Source organism: Lathyrus oleraceus, chromosome 7 (genome assembly GCF_024323335.1).
Source record: "Lathyrus oleraceus cultivar Zhongwan6 chromosome 7, CAAS_Psat_ZW6_1.0, whole genome shotgun sequence".
Lineage (NCBI taxonomy): Eukaryota > Viridiplantae > Streptophyta > Magnoliopsida > Fabales > Fabaceae > Lathyrus > Lathyrus oleraceus.
In genome coordinates this window covers 32793610-32814655 of record NC_066585.1, presented here as the reverse complement: position 1 = coordinate 32814655, position 21046 = coordinate 32793610, and the positions used below count along the sequence as shown (strand labels likewise).

The window sequence follows — 21046 nt, the reverse complement described above, 5'->3', positions numbered from 1 at the left end:
TTTTAGACGTCTGATCTCTAGAAGTGGAGCTGGTTGAGATGTGACATTGTGCAATTTCCTGTTGTTTGTCTTATTCCTATAAGATTGATCAGGGTTGGATAGTTGTTCCCTGAAGTACTATGTTGTGTTGAAAGACAAGTCCCCTGGATGTTAGAAGTCAATAATGGGGTAACCTGATTGCTATTTCATTTAAGAGGATTGGGACCATGAATCTAGTTATTCAAACACCACACTCAGAAGTAACAGTTCTTTCAAGGAGTGAGAATATGAAGATTCAGAGGTTGGTTGAGGTAGTATGCTCTGGCAATGCATATCTACTATTGACTGGTGTTGTTTTCTTTCACTAGTACTTATGGTCAGCTGGAGTCTGATTGGTGTGATTGGAGTATGTATAGGTATAACTCATAGAGTTAGTTGCCACTGGTAGGGATGGTGTATGTCATGTTGAGACATTTGTGTACAATGCATGGATATTGGTGTGGAGTTTCCATAAGTGTTAATTTGAGGGGGAGTTTTGGTTAACCTCCTCACGTTTGGTCAGCCTAGGGTCTGGGTGGCTGTTGACCTGTGTCACATGGGTTCTGGTTGTTGTGTGACACATTTGCAAGAAAGGATTCATCTCTCTCTTTCCTAAGGGTAAATCTAATCTGGAAAGATTCTCAAAACTGTTGAGGTGCTTGCAAGCAGAAGATGTTGACACCAGAAGAGTATTTTCAAAGTATTCTTATGACGGAAGTATCTGAAAGGAAAATGGGGAAAGGATTTAAGATCAATGTCTACTTGTGCCAAGTCCAAGTATTTAATTGATTATCCTTGGAGCTCAAGATAACTGATGTTTTTAAAGATGTTGGAACATCTCGTCTTCAAGACCCTGTGCAGAATCACAGGAAGGATAGTACATTGGTTTATGATCTATCACTTTGGTGGCAGCAAAAGCATATGATCTCTGAAAAGGTTTCCTGGCAAGAAACATGTTCAGCCTTGGTATGTACAAGAAGAAGAAAACATCATAGTCCTGATGGTGGTTACTTGGATCAGTTTACTTCTGATCTAGGTAAGGAAGTGCATTGGCTAATGCACACTGTGGAGTTAAGAATAAGTGGCAGCATTCTTGACATCATGGAAACAGCCTTGCTTTAGGAAGTGGAATCCTTGGTATAGCTGAAGGGATAGTTTCTAACTGGTCCTTCTGAAGACTCATGCATCAGAGTGTCTGATGTCTTTGGAGAAGAAGCATGGATTCATCAAGGTGTGAGCTTGGATGACTTAACTGCAAACCTGCGGGATGGAGGTTGTTTACTCAAACTTGGTTCCACAAACAAGTCTATGAGAACATGAACTCTGGTTCTGTAAAGGGAGGAAGTTCTTTCAAGTGGCAGAAGAAGGAGCTGAATTCAACAGCTAGATGTTAAAACACAATGTTGTGACATTTGGTTCAACATCAGAATCTTAGTTGGTGAAGTGGCACATCAACTTAAGATAGAAGGGTCTACAGAGTTGTAGATTGGGTACTTCAAAAAGATCGCTCTCATTGCAGTACTCTGGAGTTGCTGGATGGAGAGGATGTTACATGTTCATGTCTTAGAGAATCTAAGTTTGTTTAACATGTAGCTTGAAGTTCAAGTCTCACTTGGAAGGTCAGAATATCTTTGGGAGAAGTCTGATAAACGTGGAGAGGTCAAAAAGCGGCATTTGACTTTTTCATATGAGGATTCATGAAGGAGGTAATCAACCAGTGGCATTTGGTCTATCTCAGGAGTGAGTTCGAAGAATCAAGATAATCAACATATGGCAGCTGACTTTTACATATGTGTATAATTACCCTTTTACCCTTATGTCTATATTGAACACAAGGCATAGACCGTGTCATCCTTGTCCAGTTCAATATTGGTCCCGTAAACATTTATCCTATTACACAGGATGGGAAAATTCCATCTAGGTCACTCATGTCCCTCAGCATGCTTCGTGGAGTACCCGTCAATTGTCTTTATGGTCATACAATTATGGACAACGTTTGATCAACAATAAGGCACTCAACTCTACATCTAGGGCCCATAGTGGTTTCAGGTCGAAGGGTGGTATACACCATTATCATCATGAGAATAACTTATGACACTTTGCATAACTTTCTATATAGTATTCTCATAGTGGGTCAATCCAGTATAAATATTACTCTTAATATTCATACCTATGTTTAAGACTTGATAACTCCTTATCCATGACCCATGAGATATGATCATCAGTCTATATACATAATAGTCTTAATGCTTTAATGTTATCCCACTTCACAACAAATCTCGACTACGGATACTTTAAGAATAATGTCCTTATGTTTAATGGGATCTCATGATTAAGTCACACTTGATACACTAAACGGACTAGTTATTCTAGGGACTTCATTAAACAAACATAATAAAGAAAAATCCTTTTATTATTAATAAATAATTCGATATAAGTACCAAAAGTATTGGCCTATAGGGCTTATACTAACAATATCCCACTAGTACTAGAGTCAATCAGGCATACCCCTAATGCCCATACATCTAGTATGACCATCATGCTTCTGTTGCACAAGAGGCTTTGTCAGTGGGTCAGCAATATTGTCAAGTGTATGTACTCTGCATATTTTCACATCTCCTATATCTATTATCTCTTGAATGAGGTGATAACGTCTAAGTATGTGTTTGGATCATTGGTGAGATCTAGGCTCCCTAGCTTATGCGCTAGCACCATTGTTATCACAATAGAGATCAATAGGATCCACAATGCTAGAAACTATGCCAAGTTCACTAATGAACTTTTTGATCCAAACAGCTTTCTTTGTTGCACTTGAGGCAACAATATACTCGGCCTCGGTTGTAGAATCAGCAACTGTATCTTGCTTTGAACTTTTCCAGCTCACAGCGCCACCGTTTAAGCAAAACACATAACCAGATTGCGATCTAAAGTCATCCTTGTCTGTCTGGAAGCTAGCATCGGTGCATCCAATTACAACAAGTTTTTCCTGACCTCCATATATCAAGAATGAGTCCTTAGCCCTTCTTAAATACTTAAGGATATTCTTGACAGCTACCCAATGAGGATCACCGGGATCAGATTGGTACCTACTCGTTGCACTTAAAGCATACGAGACATCTGGTCGAGTACATAACATGACATACATGATAGATCCTATTGTAAATGCATATGGAATCTTATTCGTGCGATCCCTTCTTCTTTAGTTGAATGGGATTGTGTTTTTGATAGACACATGCCATGTTTCATAGGTATGAATCCTTTCTTGGAATCATGCATCTTAAAGTGTCAGCACTTTGTTTATGTATGTACTCTAACTTAGGCCAAATAGTTTTTGTGATCTATCTCTATAGATCCTGATTCCTAATATATAGGTTGCTTCACCTAGGTCCTTCATAGAAAAGCATTTCCCAAACCAAGACTTTACTTGTTGTAGGGTAGGGACATCGTTTCCAAGGAGTAATATATCATCTACATATAATACCAGGAAGACGATCATGCTCCCACTAACCTTCTTGTAGACACAAGGCTCGTATTCATTCTTGATGAATCCATATTGTTTTATTGTTTTATTGTTTCATCAAAACGAAGATTCCAGCTTCTGGAAGCTTGCTTCAATCCATAAATTGACCTTTGTAACTTACATATCTTTTGGGCTTCTTCTGGTATGTCAAATCCTTCAGGCTGTGTAATGTACACATCCTCAAGAAGATTCCCATTAAGGAAAGCAGTTTTGACATCCATCTGCCATATTTCATAATCATGATATGCAGCGATAACAAGTAAAATCCGAACAGATTTAAACATTGCAATTGGTGAAAAGGTTTCATCATAGTCAACCCCATGAATTTGTTTATATCCTTTTGCAACTAGTCTTGCCTTATAAGTATGTACCTTACCATCCATGTCAGTCTTCTTTTTGAAGACCCACTTGCATCCTATAGGGTTAACTCCTACAAGAGGCTCTACCAAGGTCCAAACCTGGTTTGTGTACATGGAATCCATTTCAGATTTCATGGCTTCTAGCCACATCTCAGACTCGGGACCAGTTACGGCCTCTTAGTAGGTCACAGACTCATCTTGATCCATGAGTAATACATCATCTTGATCAGTTATGAGATATCCATATCTCTCAGGTAGGTGACGTATCCTGCTTGACCTACGTTGGTCTTGTTCTACTTGAGCAGGTTGCTCTTCCATAATTACTTGTGTTTCTTGCTCTAATTCCTCCATAGGTGTGTCGATGCTTTGTGATTCTTGAATTTCTTCAAGCTCTACTTTCCTCCCACTGATCGCGACTTTATGAGTCTATTGGGGTATTAACTGCAAGTGCACAGTCTAATCGCGTAGTAATAAAAGATATCGATCCCACGGGGACTTATGAATCGATATACCGTTTTCTAAGGTCACTTCGTAAAGCTAAGGCGGATGATACTTTGATGATTAGGGGGAAAAGTAAAACTAAAATGAGATCTAGATTAAATATCGAATAACGCGGATATCGGTATGTAGTTCGTCGTAATTAGGGAATTAAATCTTTGTTGGTTTCTTAGTTTTAAAATAAGTCCTTTCATTAGACACTATTGATTAAAAATCTTTTCTCAAACTCTCGCTCTGTTGAATAGACTATGATTTTACCTTAACGTACGCTCTCACTATTTAGTTAAAACTAAAATCACTTTTTGAAAACAATAGAATCTATAGAAACTCTTTTTAAGAAAATGCCAACCATCTAAACACCCTCGTCTCAAACTCTCGCTCTGTTGACTTAGATTATATGATTAAACTTAAATGCTTAACTCTCGTACTCACATTTAACCTTTAAAAATACTTTTTGAAAATGATTAGAATTTAATTAACTCTAAAAATTGCTTTCGCCCTGATTTAAAATTAATGTCCAATTTACACTGTCCAGTTAAAAGCTCAAACTGTCGTTCTATTGATTTTAACTTCTTTATGTCTTTTACTCTCGTACAAAAACTTTGGTATTAACCCTGTAAATTGAGACCATAAAAAAGAGCGACTATATCTTAAAATAAATTTAAACCAACTTAGTTTTGATTCCTTTATTCCGCTTACTTTACATACCGATACCTAAGTTTATTTAGCCGGACATGCTAAACAAGCCTAAACAATAATTATGCTTAAATACAGCCATGTCAGACAAACAGTATAGATAAACAGCAGTACAGAGCATATATAAATTAAAACAATAAATTAATGAACCTGTAATATTAATAGAAATCTTGATTGTTCCTAGCTTCGATGCTTGAACACTCCACCACAGACCGGTTGGATTTGTTCTTCACAATCTTCGATCAGACAGTAAAATAAAGGCGAAGGAATAAAATACTATGATCTAACGTAAGGTTAGATCCAGTAAAAGTTACACAATAGTTTCCGGTGTAGAAACTATTGTGAGAAAATTAATTGAATGCTTTGAAAATTGACTGGAAAAAAAAGGAAATAAAAATTGCTAGGAAAGTAGAGTGCTGGAAAATTAAAAAGCAGTAAAAATAATGCACGGTGCCAAAAACTGGAAAATTGAGAGAGAGTTTCAGGGTTCCACCATTGGATCTATTTATACCAATCCATCAAGTGACCGTTTCTTCCAACGTCCTTCAGTAGGTTTTGGTCATACGTCAACTGGTCAAGCGAAGAAAAGGGTGGACGTGCTTCTGTTACGTGTCAAAGCCAAAAATATAGGAATGGGGGTGTGACGCTCGTCACACCTTGTGTGGCGCTCGTAACACTTAGCAGGAGGGCGTGACGCTCGTCACACCTTGTGTGATGATCGTCACAGCATCACAGCGCCTCTCCTTGTAGTTGTGGGTTGGGCTTTAGTGGATTGCTTTTTATCCTCTTTTTGCACCTCCTTTTCTTTCTTTTTCACGTATGCTTTAAATAGTGTTACCTGAAATAAATAGAAGGAAAATAGCAAGTAATATCGAATAATATAAAATAAATCGAATCAAATAATAATATAATTTAATTAAATCGAGTCCAAAAATGTGATATTATTTCATGTTATCAAACTCCCCCATACTTAGACTTTTGCTTGTCCTCAAGCAAGATTCAATGTAGAAATCGATTTAAAATACTAGCCAGATGAAATTTCCAAACACACATCAATTCGTAGTAGGTTGCAAGTAAATCTCGTTTAAAAATAACTTGAGCTTAATCTTAACATCAACAACTACCGTTACAACCTCAGATAACCCCACCTTATGCAAACCAGTTCGAGTTACGCCATTATAGCTATCCTAGTTCTTTTACTCTTATTTCACCCGTTTTCATTCTAGCGAAATCACATTAAGCTCTTTATCTTTTCGCGCACATAGTGAAGTAACCGGTTAGCGATTCTGATTCCCTTTTTAGCTGGAAGTTCTGGTACATAAGTTGGATAACTTCGTTATTTAGTCCATTGTAAATTGCGGGGGATCGGACCGTAGTCCGCCCTACCAAGTTCAGCACCAGAAACCGCTGAACCAACTCACAGGGGATCGTTCATACAATGTTTTTGTAGGGTCCGCAACCTTTGGATTAAATGATCTGGTAAGGATCACCTAGCTTAATTAGTGCATTTCCTTATATATATATATATATATATATATATATATATATATATATATATATATATATATATATATATATATATATATATATATATATATATATATATATATATATATATATATATATATATATATATGTTGTTTTGGGAATCATTCACTTATATTCATCGGCTCTCCACGTAGTTTGCTATTAAGATGGTGCCGACTTCTCGTATAAACTACTCGGGGTTACTATAAAACTAAAAGTTCAAGGGATTGATATAATAGGTACTTTTCCTGATCTAGCATGTTGAGGTGTTTAGAGCGTTGGGGCGGTAATAATTTTCGTCTTAATTTTACTCAAGTTTGATAAAATAAGCAACCTTTATACTTATTGAGTGTGTTAAGTGTTAAAAAAAAATTTATTATTTTTTTATTTTTTATAAAATGGCTCAAGAAAATTGAGGGGAAAAGATAATACAAAATTTTCACACTAGGGACTCGACTTAAAATAAATATATTATATTTAGATAAGGGAAATAACAATGAAAGGGAAGATAACATACTTGAAAGAGGAATGTTGGAAAAGAAATAATTATAACGGAAACAAAGTTTTCCCCCCTCATACTTAAGTGAAACATTGTCCCCAATGTTTTAAAGAAAAGCGAAAAGAAAGGAAAATAAAATAAATATGCTCAATTTTGCCTGCGTCCCCTTGTTCTCGGGCCCGGTGAGCGTTGACGTACTTCCAAGTCATCAAACCTGTTGAGCAAATCAGTGAACCGCTGGTCGGTTATTGCATTCCTTGCTTCCTGTTGATGTTGCATCAGGCGCATCAGTTGCATCACTTCGTTATTCTGCGCATGCATGGCATCAATAGCATCCATGATGTCATCATTAGTTGTTGGCCTTCTTCTTCGACGACGTCGGGAGGATTGACCAGTTGCATTATCGGAAGGGTTAAGCGGGGCTGACTGTTGTTCAAAACCTTGATCACCTTGCTCTATTTCTTCAAACTCGTCCGGGGCCGGGTTTGCTTGTGTAGGCTCGGTAGCTTCGGGAGCATTAAGGTCGTAGATGAATCGGTCGGGGTTGGTGACATCTGTGAGGGCAATGTTGGGTAAAACAACGCTTGGGACTTCTTGGTTATTCACCATAAAATAATACCTTCCGCCTACCCTATTTTTGATTAAGCGGCTGGAGCGACAATAGCTTATATCCATAAATAGGGGTGGCAGAGATTGTAAATTTTGAAGTCGGTCCCCTAGATTCAAACCAAGTGCTATGGAGGTTATTAATCCTCCAATCACGAAAGGTTGGCGGCCTCTAGCACATAGGGTGCGGATATGGTGAAATAAGAAAGAAGCGGCGTTTACCTTTGTATCCATTGCAAAGACGCAATGGAGGAAGAATAATTCCTTGGCATTGACTTTGCTGTTGTTGGGTCGACCGAAAATGGTGTTTTGAAGAATGCAGATAAAATACCGGATGGTTGGGTTATGTATGTGTGAAGCAAGTAGTTCATCCCAATTATCGGTTTCCACACCGGATATTTTTCTAAAAAGGTCGAAGGCGTTTATGGGCCACTGTGAGTTCAGAGGGATTCTTGGGTGGACTTGGTCTCCTACAGGGAACTGTAGCATGGCACTCAATTGATCCTGGGATAGTGAGTACTCGGTGTTGAACATGCGGAAAGTTGCGGTACCGGTTAAGTACTCGTCTTCATCGGTTGGAGTGGTGTATGAATAAGAACTTAAAAATTCTAAGGTGAGTGATGGGTAGGTAGGTTGATTGTGTGTGCAAAGAAAGGTTAAATCAGCAAGCCGAAGCATCCATTGCACACCTTGAAGTAATCCTAATTCTTATAAACAATTTAAATTCGGATACCTGGTAGAGATGACACCTCGTTGTTGAAACCGATCAAATTGCTCTCGTTGATAGTTATCATCTTCGGATCGGAAGATGATATTTCCGAATTGTTGGTTTTCCGCCATATTGATAGGTGGGTTGAAAGAAGGAAAGAGGATGCAAATGTATTTGTATAGAGTGGTTTGTTGGAATGATGTGGTTTAGGGAGAAATGGAGTGTACGTATTTATAGGAAAAGTTTTTTTGAAGTTAGAAGAGGAGTGGGTGAGAGAAAAATAAATGTGGAGGAATGTGAGTGGGATGGAGTAAAGAGGTGAATGAATGGGGAAAATAAAAAGGTGGGGGTAACGGTCGTGTCCCCAACGGTCACCAACGTTCACCTATTCTGGAGCTGTCACGCTTGTGACAAAAGGTGTTACGGGCGTCACATGCACTTGCGTGACGACCGTGATGGCTTGTGTGACGCTCGTCACACCAGTCAGCTTGCAACGGTCACTTACGTGGGTGCATCCTAATTTGTTTTTATTATTTTATTGTTTTTATTTTGTTTTGTTTATGTTTATTATATTTTGCTATTGTTATATTTTTGAACTGCCATGCATGCTACTCTACTACACACCATAGTGTGTATATATATTTCTCTAATAGGCTATGTAAGTAGCATACAGTAAATATCATTATTGATAATTGTAGGTACTGCATAAATAAAATTGAACCAATAATGCAATAGCTTCATAAAATAAACATAATGTAACATTTGAAGGTAAAAGAAAACATGGAAAAACAAATACTAAGATTAAAACAATGTTAAATGAAACTATAGATTCCCTAAAACTAAAACTAATTAACTAAAAACTTCTAGCCACTTGCAGGATCTCTGGCTGGAGGAGCAAAGGAATTGACACGGCGGTCCAACTCGAGAAAATGATTTGTCATAGTGCTCATGTATTGCAGAATTTCATGTCCCATCATATTTAACTCCTCTCGCATGGCAGCTTGTTCTGACATCAAAGCTTGAATAGCGGTATTATAATCATTTCCAGGCAGATGATGTCTAAGATCTGGTATTGCTGATTCTGCGGACGGGAAAGGATGAGGTGGAGAGGCTGCATCGTGGTAACCAGTTGGTGTCTGTGGATCAGACTCGGTATAAGGAATCTGGTCGTCACAAATCTCATAGTCTTGGATGGATTCAACAGATCTAACAGGAGAAGGTATTCCATCCAGGTTGTAAAGCCAATTGTTTCGGTCATGAACACTAGTCATCGGACTAGGCATTGTGAATAGGTAAACAACTTGGTTATTAATTATTAATTCAAACTCTTCAAGTCCCAGATTTCTGATAAACAAAGTGTTGAAAAGGAAATGTATGTTCATAGACTCGATGCCACAGAAAGGGTTCGAGTCAAGCATGGGTTGGCGCAATCCAATAGCATTGGCAATCATGGTTATCAATCCTCCTATTTGAATCGGTGCACGGTCAGCTTGAATAAGGCGGTCGAAACTCGCCAACATATAGGTGGCACCATTCACTGGACGGTTCTGGGAAGCATAAAATATTATGAAGAGTTCATCACGTGATACTGTGGTAATGTTTGATCTCTTTCCAAAAAGAGTGTGTGCTAGGATTTTGTGGAAATAGCGAAAAGCCGGGTTATGTATGTTTCCAGAGAGAAACTCATGTTCCTCAGGGTCGTCATTACCCGTCAAACTTCCCCAAAAATGTTCAAGCTCTCTATATTCAAAAAGCTCTTCTTGGCTCACGGTGAATGTATCAAAAGAGGTAGGGAACCCTAAAAGGTTAGTAAACTCTTGAATGTTAAACTGATACTCCATATTGAACATCCTGAATTGAATGAAACCTCGGTTTATTCCTTTTCCATGGTTTGGTAAATAGATCAGGGAGCTAAGGAATTCTAGAGTTAGCCTTCGGTAAGTAACAAATTGTCTGCGAATAGGAGTGGTTTCCCACCCTATTTGATTCAGCAGATACAGGACACTATCTCTTAGCCCAAGTACGATCATTGCATCTTCATCAGCATAGAAGGTTGGGTGCATCTCTCTCTCAGAAAGTTCTTCAAATTTTTGTCTCTGAGCTCTCCCTCTGAATTTGATACCTATACGATCAATTTGTCCCATCAGGTTAGTGTTAACTAAAGAAAAGAAAAAACAAGAATTTAGTCAGGGATTGGCCAGATGCCGAAAGAAGAAAAGAAGAAAAGTTTTATAAAATATAATAAATGAAGAATGAATACTAAATAAAATCAAAAGAATAATCAAAGAAAAGATAGTAAAAATTTGTGGGTTGTCTCCCACGAAGTGCTTTGTTTAATGTCGCAAGCTTGACATAAAACTAGTAAATGTTAATCTATAGATTTAGGAGACAATACGTCTAATTTCAGGACTTGCGAGTCTTCGTTGTTTTCATCATAGTGATAATGTTTCAGACGTTGTCCGTTTACGATAAATGTTTCCATAGATTTTCCCTTAATTTCCACTGCTCCACTAGGGAAAACATTAGTGACTTGGAAAGGGCCTGACCATCTAGAGCGTAGTTTTCCTGGGAACAACTTAAGTCTAGAGTTAAACAAAAGGACTACATCGCCTTGTTTGAAAGTTTTCCTTGATATGCGCTTATCATGCCATTTTTTCGTTCTTTCCTTGTAGATTCTGGCATTTTTGTATGCGTCTTGTCTAAGTTCTTCTAATTCGCTTATATCAAGGATTCACTTTTCACCGGCGGCCTTATAGTTTAAATTTAAAGTTTTAATAGCCCAATAGGCCTTATGTTCTAATTCTACCGGGAGGTGGCAAGATTTTCCGTAAATAAGCCTAAATGGGGTTGTTCCTATGGGAGTTTTGTAAGCAGTTCGATAAGCCCATAAAGCTTCAGGTAATTTTGATGACCAGTCTTTTCTTGACGTGGCGACTGTTTTTTCCAATATCTGTTTAATTTCTCTGTTAGACACTTCCACTTGTCCACTGGTTTGAGGATGGTAAGGTGTCGCTACTCGATGTTTTACACCATACTTAAACAATAGTTTTTCGAGTATCTTAGATATGAAATGCGATCCACCATCGCTGACTACTATTCTTGGGACACCAAATCTTGGAAAGATTATATTCTTAAAGAGTCTAGTTACTACTCGTGTGTCGTTTGTTGGAGAAGCTATAGCTTCAATCCATTTTGATACGTAGTCAACCGTTACGAGTATGTACTTGTTACCGAAAGAAGGTGGAAAAGGTCCCATAAAATCTATTCCCCACACGTCAAAAATCTCTACTTCCAAAATTCCCTTTTGTGGCATCTCGTCACGTCTAGATATGTTTCCTGGGCTTTGACATCTATCACATTTCTTGACAGCAGCATGCACATCCTTCCATATGTTTGGCCAATAAAGACCGGCTTGTAGGATTTTAGAGCAGGTCTTGGATGTACTTGCGTGTCCACCATAAGGAGCGGAATGACAATGTTGGATTATACTTTCTATCTCTTCTTCAGGTATACACCGACGGAAGATACCATCGGGGCCTCTTTTGAAAAGTAAAGGGTCGTCCCAATAATAATGTTTTATGTCATGGAAGAATCGTTTCTTTTGTTGGTAGGACAAATCAAGTGGAACCATCTCGGCGGCTAAATAATTGACAAAGTCGGCGTACCATGGTGTAACGCATACAGCCAAGGTGGTCTCTACCTGTTCATCAGCTCTATTTTCTTCCAAATTAGCTACAAGTCTATCATACGAGAAGTCATCGTTGATCGATGTTCTTTCCGATTCCAGATTTTCAAGTCTAGAAAGGTGATCTGCTACTACGTTTTCAGTTCCTTTTTTATCTTTGATTTCCAAATCAAATTCTTGTAACAACAAGATCCACCTTAGGAGTCTAGGTTTAGCGTCCTTTTTTGTTATGAGGTACTTAATGGCAGCGTGGTCAGTGTAAACGATTATTTTAGCTCCGACCAAGTAAGAACGAAATTTATCAAGTGCAAACACTACTGCTAAAAGTTCTTTCTCGGTCGTGGCGTAATTCATTTGTGCTTCATCTAGAGTTCTACTTGCATAATATATGACGTGAAGTTTTTTATCCTTTCGTTGTCCTAAAACAGCGCCTACGGCGTAGTCGCTTGCGTCACACATTATTTCGAATGGTTCATTCCAATCTGAAGTCTGCATTATGAGCGCGGAGATCAATGCTTCTTTAAGCGTTTGAAATGATTCTAAACATTTATTGTCGAAGATGAATTCAGCGTCTTTCATTAATAATCCGGTTAAAGGCTTAGTTATTTTAGAGAAATCTTTAATAAATCGTCGATAAAAACCGGCATGTTCTAAGAAGCTTCGTACTTCTCTCACAGTTTTTGGAGGTTGAAGGTTTTCGATTACTTCTATTTTGGCTTTGTCTACTTCAATTCCTCTATTTGATATGATGTGTCCTAAAACAATTCCTTCTTGTACCATAAAGTGACATTTTTCCCAATTAAGTACTAGGTTTACTTTTACACATCGTTCTAGAACTCTTTCTAGGTTTTCAAGGCATTCTTCAAAACTTTGTCCGCATATGGAAAAATCATCCATAAAGACTTCCATGATGTTTTCGAGAAAATCGACGAATATTGCCATCATGCACCTTTGGAAGGTTGCAGGAGCATTGCACAAGCCAAACGGCATTCGTCGATAAGCGAAGGTACCAAAAGGACATGTGAACGTTGTCTTTTCTTGGTCATCAGGATGAATTGGTATTTGAAAGAAGCCTGAGTAACCGTCCAGATAGCAGAAATGAGAATGTTTGGCTAATCGTTCTAACATCTGGTCTATGAATGGTAAAGGAAAATGATCTTTTTGGGTTGCTTTGTTTAGCTTTCTATAATCAATGCACATTCTCCATCCCGATTCTATTCGTTTGGTTATAGTTTCTCCTTTTTCATTTTCGATAACTGTTATACCTCCTTTCTTTGGTACTACGTGTACAGGACTAACCCATTTGCTATCGGATATAGGATATATGATACCTGCCTCTAATAACTTCGTTACTTCCTTCTTCACTACCTCACTCAGGATCGGGTTTAATCTCCTCTGATGTTCCCTAGAAGTTTTACAGTCTTCTTCTAGCATGATGCGGTGCATACAAATAGAAGGACTTATCCCTTTTAGATCAGTGATGTTGTATCCTAGTGCGGTCGGATATTTTCTTAAGATATGTAGGAGTTTTTCGGTTTCGAGTTTTCCTAGGTCTGCATTGACTATCACGGGTCGTTCAAGTTCTGAGTCTAGGAATTCATATCTCAGATTTTTGGGAAGTGTTTTCAGGTCGAGGGTAGGTTTCTTAAGGCATTGCGTAGGATCCGATGTTACTGCTAAACATTGGTTCAGTCTGTCTTCTACACGACAGTCAGTTAATTCGTCATTTTCTAATTCTGTTTCTTTTATGCATTCATCGATGATATCCATGAAGTAACATGTGTCTTCTATTGCAGGTGCTTTCAAAAATTTGGAAAGAATGAATTCAATTTTCTCTTCTCCTACTTTGAAAGTGAGTCGTCCTCGTTTTACGTCTATGATAGCACCGGCGGTTGCTAAGAAAGGTCTTCCCAATATAATGGGGGTAACTTCATCTTTTCTTATGTCCATAATTATAAAATCGGTTGGAATGTAGAATTGACCTATGCGTACGGGAACGTTTTCAAGAATTCCTACGGGATATCTAACGGAACGATCTGTTAATTGCACAGACATTTTAGTTGGTCTTAATTCTCCCATTTCAAGTCTCTTGTATATGGACAAGGGCATAACACTGATACCGGCTCCTAAATCGCATAAAGCTTTGTCTATGACAAATTTTCCTATGTGACAGGGTATAGAGAAACTACCAGGATCTTTAAGTTTAGGAGGCATATTCTGGATTATAGCGCTACATTTAGCAGTGAGTGTAACGGTTTCGCTATCTTCAAGTTTCCTTTTATTAGAAAGAATTTCTTTTAAGAACTTAGCATACGAGGGCATCTGTGTAATAGCTTCTGTGAAAGGAATGGTAACGTTTAATTGTTTCAGTAGGTCAACAATTTTTTTAAATTGGCCTGCGTCTTTGGTTTTAATTAGCCTCTGAGGATAATGGATAGGTGGTTTGTAAGGCGGTGGAGGTACATAAGGTTCTTTCTTTTCTACGGTTTCCTTATTACTCTCTTCCTTTTCCTTAGGTTTATCTTCTTCCTCAGTTGACTTTTTAGAGTTTTGGTTCTCAACTCTTGGATCAGATGGTCCTTCTACCTCTGTTCCACTTCTCAATATAATTGCATGAGCGTGGCTTTTCGGGTTAGGTTGGGGATGTCCAGGAAATGTACCAGTTGGGGAAGCAGTAGGCGCTTGCTGTTGAGCTACTTGTGAGATTTGCGTTTCCAACATTTTGTTATGGGTAGCCAGGGCATCTACTTTACTTGCTAGTTGTTTAATTTGTTCGTTAGTATGTACATTCTGGTTTAAGAAATCTTTATTGGTTTGCTGTTGAGAAGCTATGAAGTTCTCCATCATGATTTCCAAGTTGGACTTCCTAGGAACGTTATTGTTAGGTGTAGATGGGGTCGGCTTTTGATATCCAGGAGGTATATCTGGGGCTTAACTGGGAGCTTGTCCTGGTGCATATAAGGCATTGTTACTCTTATATGAAAAATTAGGATGGTTCTTCCAGTTTGAGTTATAGGTATGCGAGTAAGGATTTCCTTGAGCATAGTTCACCTGCTCTGCTTGGATTCTTGTTAGGAGTTGACAATCTGTAGGAGTGTGACCTTGGATTCCACAGACTTCGCAATTTTGAGTCACGGCAACCACGATGGCTGGAGGTGATACATTTAAACTTTCAATTTTCTGGGCAAGAGCATCCACTTTTGCATTAACATGATCAAGGCTACTTATCTCGTGCATGCCACTTTTCGTTTGAGGTTTTTCTACCATTGTTCGGTCGCTTCCCCACTGATAATGGTTTTGGGCCATGCTTTCGATAAGTTGATACGCGTCAGCGTAAGGTTTATCCATAAGCGCACCACCTGCGGCGGCGTCTATTGTTAATCTTGTGTTGTATAAGAGACTATTATAGAAGGTATGAATTACTAACCAGTCCTCTAAACCATGGTGTGGACAAAGTCTCATCATGTCTTTGTATCTTCCCCATGCTTCGAAAAAAGACTCGTTATCTTTCTGTTTAAATCCATTTATCTGGGCTCTTAACATAGCTGTTTTGCTTGGAGGAAAATATCGGGCAAGAAAGACTTTCTTCAACTCATTCCATGTGGTGACTGAGTTGGAAGGAAGAGACTGAAGCCATCTTCTAGCTTTATCTCTTAACGAGAAAGGAAAGAGACGAAGTCGAATTGCCTCTAAAGTGACACCATTAACTTTAACAGTATCAGCGTATTGAACAAATACGGATAAATGAAGGTTTGGATCCTCGGTAGGATTTCCAGAGAGTTGATTCTGTTGCACTGCCTGTAACAGTGAAGGTTTAAGTTCGAAGTTGTTTGCTTCGATTGCGGGTGGAGCAATACTCGAATGCGGCTCATCTTGCGATGGAGCGGCGTAATCTCGAAGAGCACGAGCTGGTTCTGCCATCTCGGGTATCGACGAAGGAAGAAGGTTTTTGAGATCAGGAATTTCGATTGGAGGAAGATTGTTTGCAGCACGATACTCCCGAATTCGTCGTAAGACTCGGAGATATCGTTCAACGTCGTTGATTCGTAAGTAATACGGTTCGCCTTGTGAGCGAGTGTGTGGCATACAAATCAACGAAAAATAAGAAAAAAATAATAAAAAAAAATTGCCTTAGTCTCTACAGCGTAACAGAAGAGTTACGATATCAACTAAATAAAAGTCCCCGGCAACGGCGCCAAAAACTTGATCGCAACTTTATGAGTCTATTGGGGTATTAACTGCAAGTGCACAGTCTAATCGCGTAGTAATAAAAGATATCGATCCCACAGGGAATTATGAATCGATATACCGTTTTCTAAGGTCACTTCGTAAAGCTAAGGCGGATGATACTTTGATGATTAGGGGGAAAAGTAAAACTAAAATGAGATCTAGATTAAATATCGAATAACGCGGATATCGGTATGTAGTTCGTCGTAATTAGGGAATCAAATCTTCGTTGGTTTCTTAGTTTTAAAATAAGTCCTTTCATTAGACACTATTGATTAAAAATCTTTTCTCAAACTCTCGCTCTGTTGAATAGACTATGATTTTACCTTAACGTACGCTCTCACTATTTAGTTAAAACTAAAATCACTTTTTGAAAACAATAGAATCTATAGAAACTCTTTTTAAGAAAATGCTAACCATCTAAACACCCTCGTCTCAAAGTCTCGCTCTGTTGACTTAGATTATATGATTAAACTTAAATGCTTAACTCTCGTCCTCACATTTAACCTTTAAAAATACTTTTTGAAAATGATTAGAATTTAATTAACTCTAAAAATTGCTTTTGCCCTGATTTAAAATTAATGTCCAATTTACACTGTCCAGTTAAAAGCTCAAACTGTCGTTCTATTGATTTTAACTTCTTTATGTCTTTTACTCTCGTACAAAAACTTTGGTATTAACCCTGTAAATTGTGACCATAAAAAAGAGCGACTATATCTTAAAATAAATTTAAACCAACTTAGTTTTGATTCCTTTATTCCGCTTACTTTACATACCGATACCTAAGTTTATTTAGCCGGACATGCTAAACAAGCCTAAACAATAATTATGCTTAAATACAGCCATATCAGACAAACAGTATAGATAAACAGCAGTACAGAGCATATATAAATTAAAACAATAAATTAATGAACCTGTAATATTAATAGAAATCTTGATTGTTCCTAGCTTCGATGCTTGAACACTCCACCACAGACCGGTTGGATTTGTTCTTCACAATCTTCGATCAGACAGTAAAATAAAGGCGAAGGAATAAAATACTATGATCTAACGTAAGGTTAGATCCAGTAAAAGTTACATAATAGTTTCCGGTGTAGAAACTATTGTGAGAAAATTAATTGAATGCTTTGAAAATTGACTGGGAAAAAAAAGGAAATAAAAATTGCTAGGAAAGTAGAGTGCTGGAAAATTAAAAAGCAGTAAAAATAATGCATGGTGCCGAAAACTGGAAAATTGAGAGAGAGCTGCAGGGTTCCACCATTGGATCTATTTATACCAATCCATCAAGTGGTCGTTTCTTCCAACGTTCTTCAGTAGGTTTTGGTCATACGTCAACTGGTCAAGCGAAGAAAAGGGTGAACGTGCTTCTGTTACGCGTCAAAGCCAAAAATATAGGAATGGGGGTGTGACGCTCGTCACACCTTGTGTGGCGCTCGTAACACTTAGCAGGAGGGCGTGACGCTCGTCACACCTTGTGTGGCGATCGTCATAGCATCACAGCGCCTCTCCTTGTAGTTGTGGGCTGGGCTTTAGTGGATTGCTTTTTATCCTCTTTTTGCACCTTCTTTTCTTTCTTTTTCACGTATGCTTCAAATAGTGTTACCTGAAATAAATAGAAGGAAAATACCAAGTAATATCGAATAATATGAAATAAATCGAATCAAATAATAATATAATTTAATTAAATCGAGTCCAAAAATGTGATATTATTTCATGTTATCACCCACTGATTCCTTTGGAAATAAAATCCTTTTCTAGGAAAACTCTAATTCGAGCGATAAACACTTTGCCCTCGGAAGGATTGTAGAATTAATACCCTCTTGTTTTTTTAGGATACCCCATAAACAAGCATTTGTCAGATTTTGGCTCAAGCTTAGTTGAAATTTGTCGTTTCACATAAACTTCGCAACCCCAAATCTTCATGTAAGACATATGTGGTTTCTTACCACTCCATATCTCATATGGTGTCTTCTCAACCTTTTTGGATGGAACACGATTAAGTGTGTAAGTTGTTGTCAATAGTGCATGTCCCCAAAAGGAGTTTGGAAGATCGGCGTGACTCATCATGGATCGGACCATGTCTAACCAGGTTCAATTTCTTCTCTCAGATACACCGTTCCATTGGGGTGTTCCGAGAGGAGTAAGTTGGGATAGGATCTCACACTCTTTCAGATGGTCATCAAACTCTAGGCTTAAACACTCACTACCTCGATCTGATTGAAGAGTTTTAATATTCTTACCTAGTTGGTTTTGTACTTCATTCTTGAATTACTTGAACTTTTCAAAGGACTCTGATTTGTGTTTCATTAAATACACATAACTATATCTACTGAAATCATTAGTAAATGTGATGAAGTACTGAAAACCTCCTCTGGATGGTATGTTTAGTGGTCCACATACATCAGTATGTATGAGGGTCAAAAGATCATTATCTCTTTCACATTTTCCTGTGAATGGAGACTTTGTCATATTTCCAATTAAATAAGATCTGCATGTCTCATATGATTCATAATCAAAAGAGTCCAAGAGTCTATCTTTATGGTGTTTGGAAATGCGTTTCTCATTTATGTGGCCTAATTGACAATGCCAAATGTAAGTTGGATTTAACTCATTAGGTTTCATCCTTTTAGTATTAATGTTATAAATGGGCATTTCAAGATCAAGGACATATAATCCATTGTTCATTTGTGCAGTAGCATAGAGTATATCATTCAAATAAATGGGGCAACAATTGTTCTTTATTATAAATGAAAAACCAAACTTGTCTAAACAAGAAACGAAAATAATATTCCTGCTAATTGCAGGTACATAATAACAGTTCTCTAACTGAATTATTAAACCACTAGGTAAAGTCAATACACAAGTTCCTACGGCTAAAGCAGCAACCTTTGCTCCATTGCCAACTCGTAGGTCAACTTCACCTTTTGCCAAATCTCTACTCCTTTTTAGCCCTTGCGCGTTGGTACAAATGTGAGAACCGCATCCAGTATCTAATACCCATGATGCAAAAGTAGATAAATTAATTTCAATAACAAAAATACCTGAAGTTGAAGTCTCTACTCCATTTTTCTTATCTTCTAGGTACTTTGGGCGGTTTCTCTTCCAGTGTCCGGTCTTACCGCAGTGGAAGTAGGTGTCTTCCTTTGTTATGCCTCCATTATGGTTTAAAGCAGGAGCAGTGGGTTTGGGTTTGGCAACTTCCTTGCCTTTCCCTTTATCAACCTGCTTGGTGGGTCTTTTGTTTTGTCTCTTTCCATTTCCGATCATCAGAATGGACTTCCCTTTTGACTTCAGATTTTGCTCAGCAGTTCTTAACATGGCTAGCAGTTCAGGAAGATATTTTTCCATATCATTCATATTGAAATTAAGGACAAATTGACTAAATCTACCTGACAACAATTGCAAGATCAAATCAGTCGCAAGTTCCTTTCCGAGGGGAAAACCCAACCTCTCTAGGTTCTTCACGTACCCAATCATCTTGAGCACATGGGGACCTACAGGGGCTCCCTCAGCTAACTTGCCTTGAAAGAGGGCTTTTGAAACTTCAAATCTTTCATGCCTTACCTGATGTTGATAGAACATCTTCAGGTGTTCGATCATATCGAACGCTGCTATGTTCTCATGTTGCTTTTGCAACTCTGAGTTCATGGTAACTAGCATGAGGCAAGCAATTTCATTGGCATCATCAGCATTCTTCTTATAAGCATCTCTTTCTACCTTAGATGCAGAACTAAGAGGTTCCTCTTTAGGAACAGGTTTCTCAAAGACATACAACTTTCTATCATGTTTGAGGACAATCCTCAGATTTCGGTGTCAATCCAGAAAATTTGCCTAGACAAATTTTTCTTATCAAGGATTGATCGCAAAATATTGTTAGAGGTGTTTGTTGTCATGGTAATCTACATGAAAATAATGAAAATTAAGTATCAATAACATATTTAGTTATGCAATTAATTAAATATGCTCCCACTATTTTACTCAAAACAAATGACCCTCACCATTTGATTCGGAAAATCCCGTTGGAAGATTTTCTAGTGGGTCGAGATCCACATTTCACTTTGTTTTAAGTTTGCGTAGGCAGATTACACAAAACTAGGTTATTTAGGTAGGAACTCCTTTCAATTGTATCTAATACAACTCTCGATTATTTTAGTTGGGTGAATAACTCCTTATTCCAATCCATCACATGGATCATTTCCAACTCTTGCTTCTAAACATATATAATCTTATTATAATTTGTTTAGTTAAGTTTGACCCATTGTTCTAGCAATTGGGTATTAAAATTATCCCATTGCACCTTACTAATATAGAATATGCACCTCGCGTAGGCGAAACCTACATTATTCGATACTAGTCTTGATGAGTGCTAAAACTTGGAAAACATAAAGTTAATATTTAATTTGAGGGAATTTGCAATTATTCTGGTCTCACCGGCTTATTTATCATATAAATCGTCTCTCACATGCATCAACATACATTCACAATGAAACAGTTATGGCCCCTAGCGCAATTGTTCTCCCAAGCCAATGAGAGAACCTAAGCTAACCTAATAACGATCTAAGCTTCTCCAAGCAAGATCTTCAAGGTTGTCCTCATTTGATATTGTATTCTTCTCTTTCTTCATAACATTACATTATATATATATAGAGAGAGAGAGAGAGATGAAATTACAACTGCACAAATGCTTATGCACAATGGTTCT

General features: G+C 37.9%; 1 non-coding gene across 1 annotated transcript; it reads left to right on the top strand.

The window, feature by feature from the left end:
• Window positions 1-15553: 15553 nt before the first annotated feature.
• Window positions 15554-15660, top strand: LOC127108865 (small nucleolar RNA R71). Its single transcript, XR_007796367.1, has one exon. It is a non-coding gene; the product is annotated as a small nucleolar RNA R71 (small nucleolar RNA).
• The last annotated feature ends 5386 nt before the right edge of the window (window positions 15661-21046 follow it).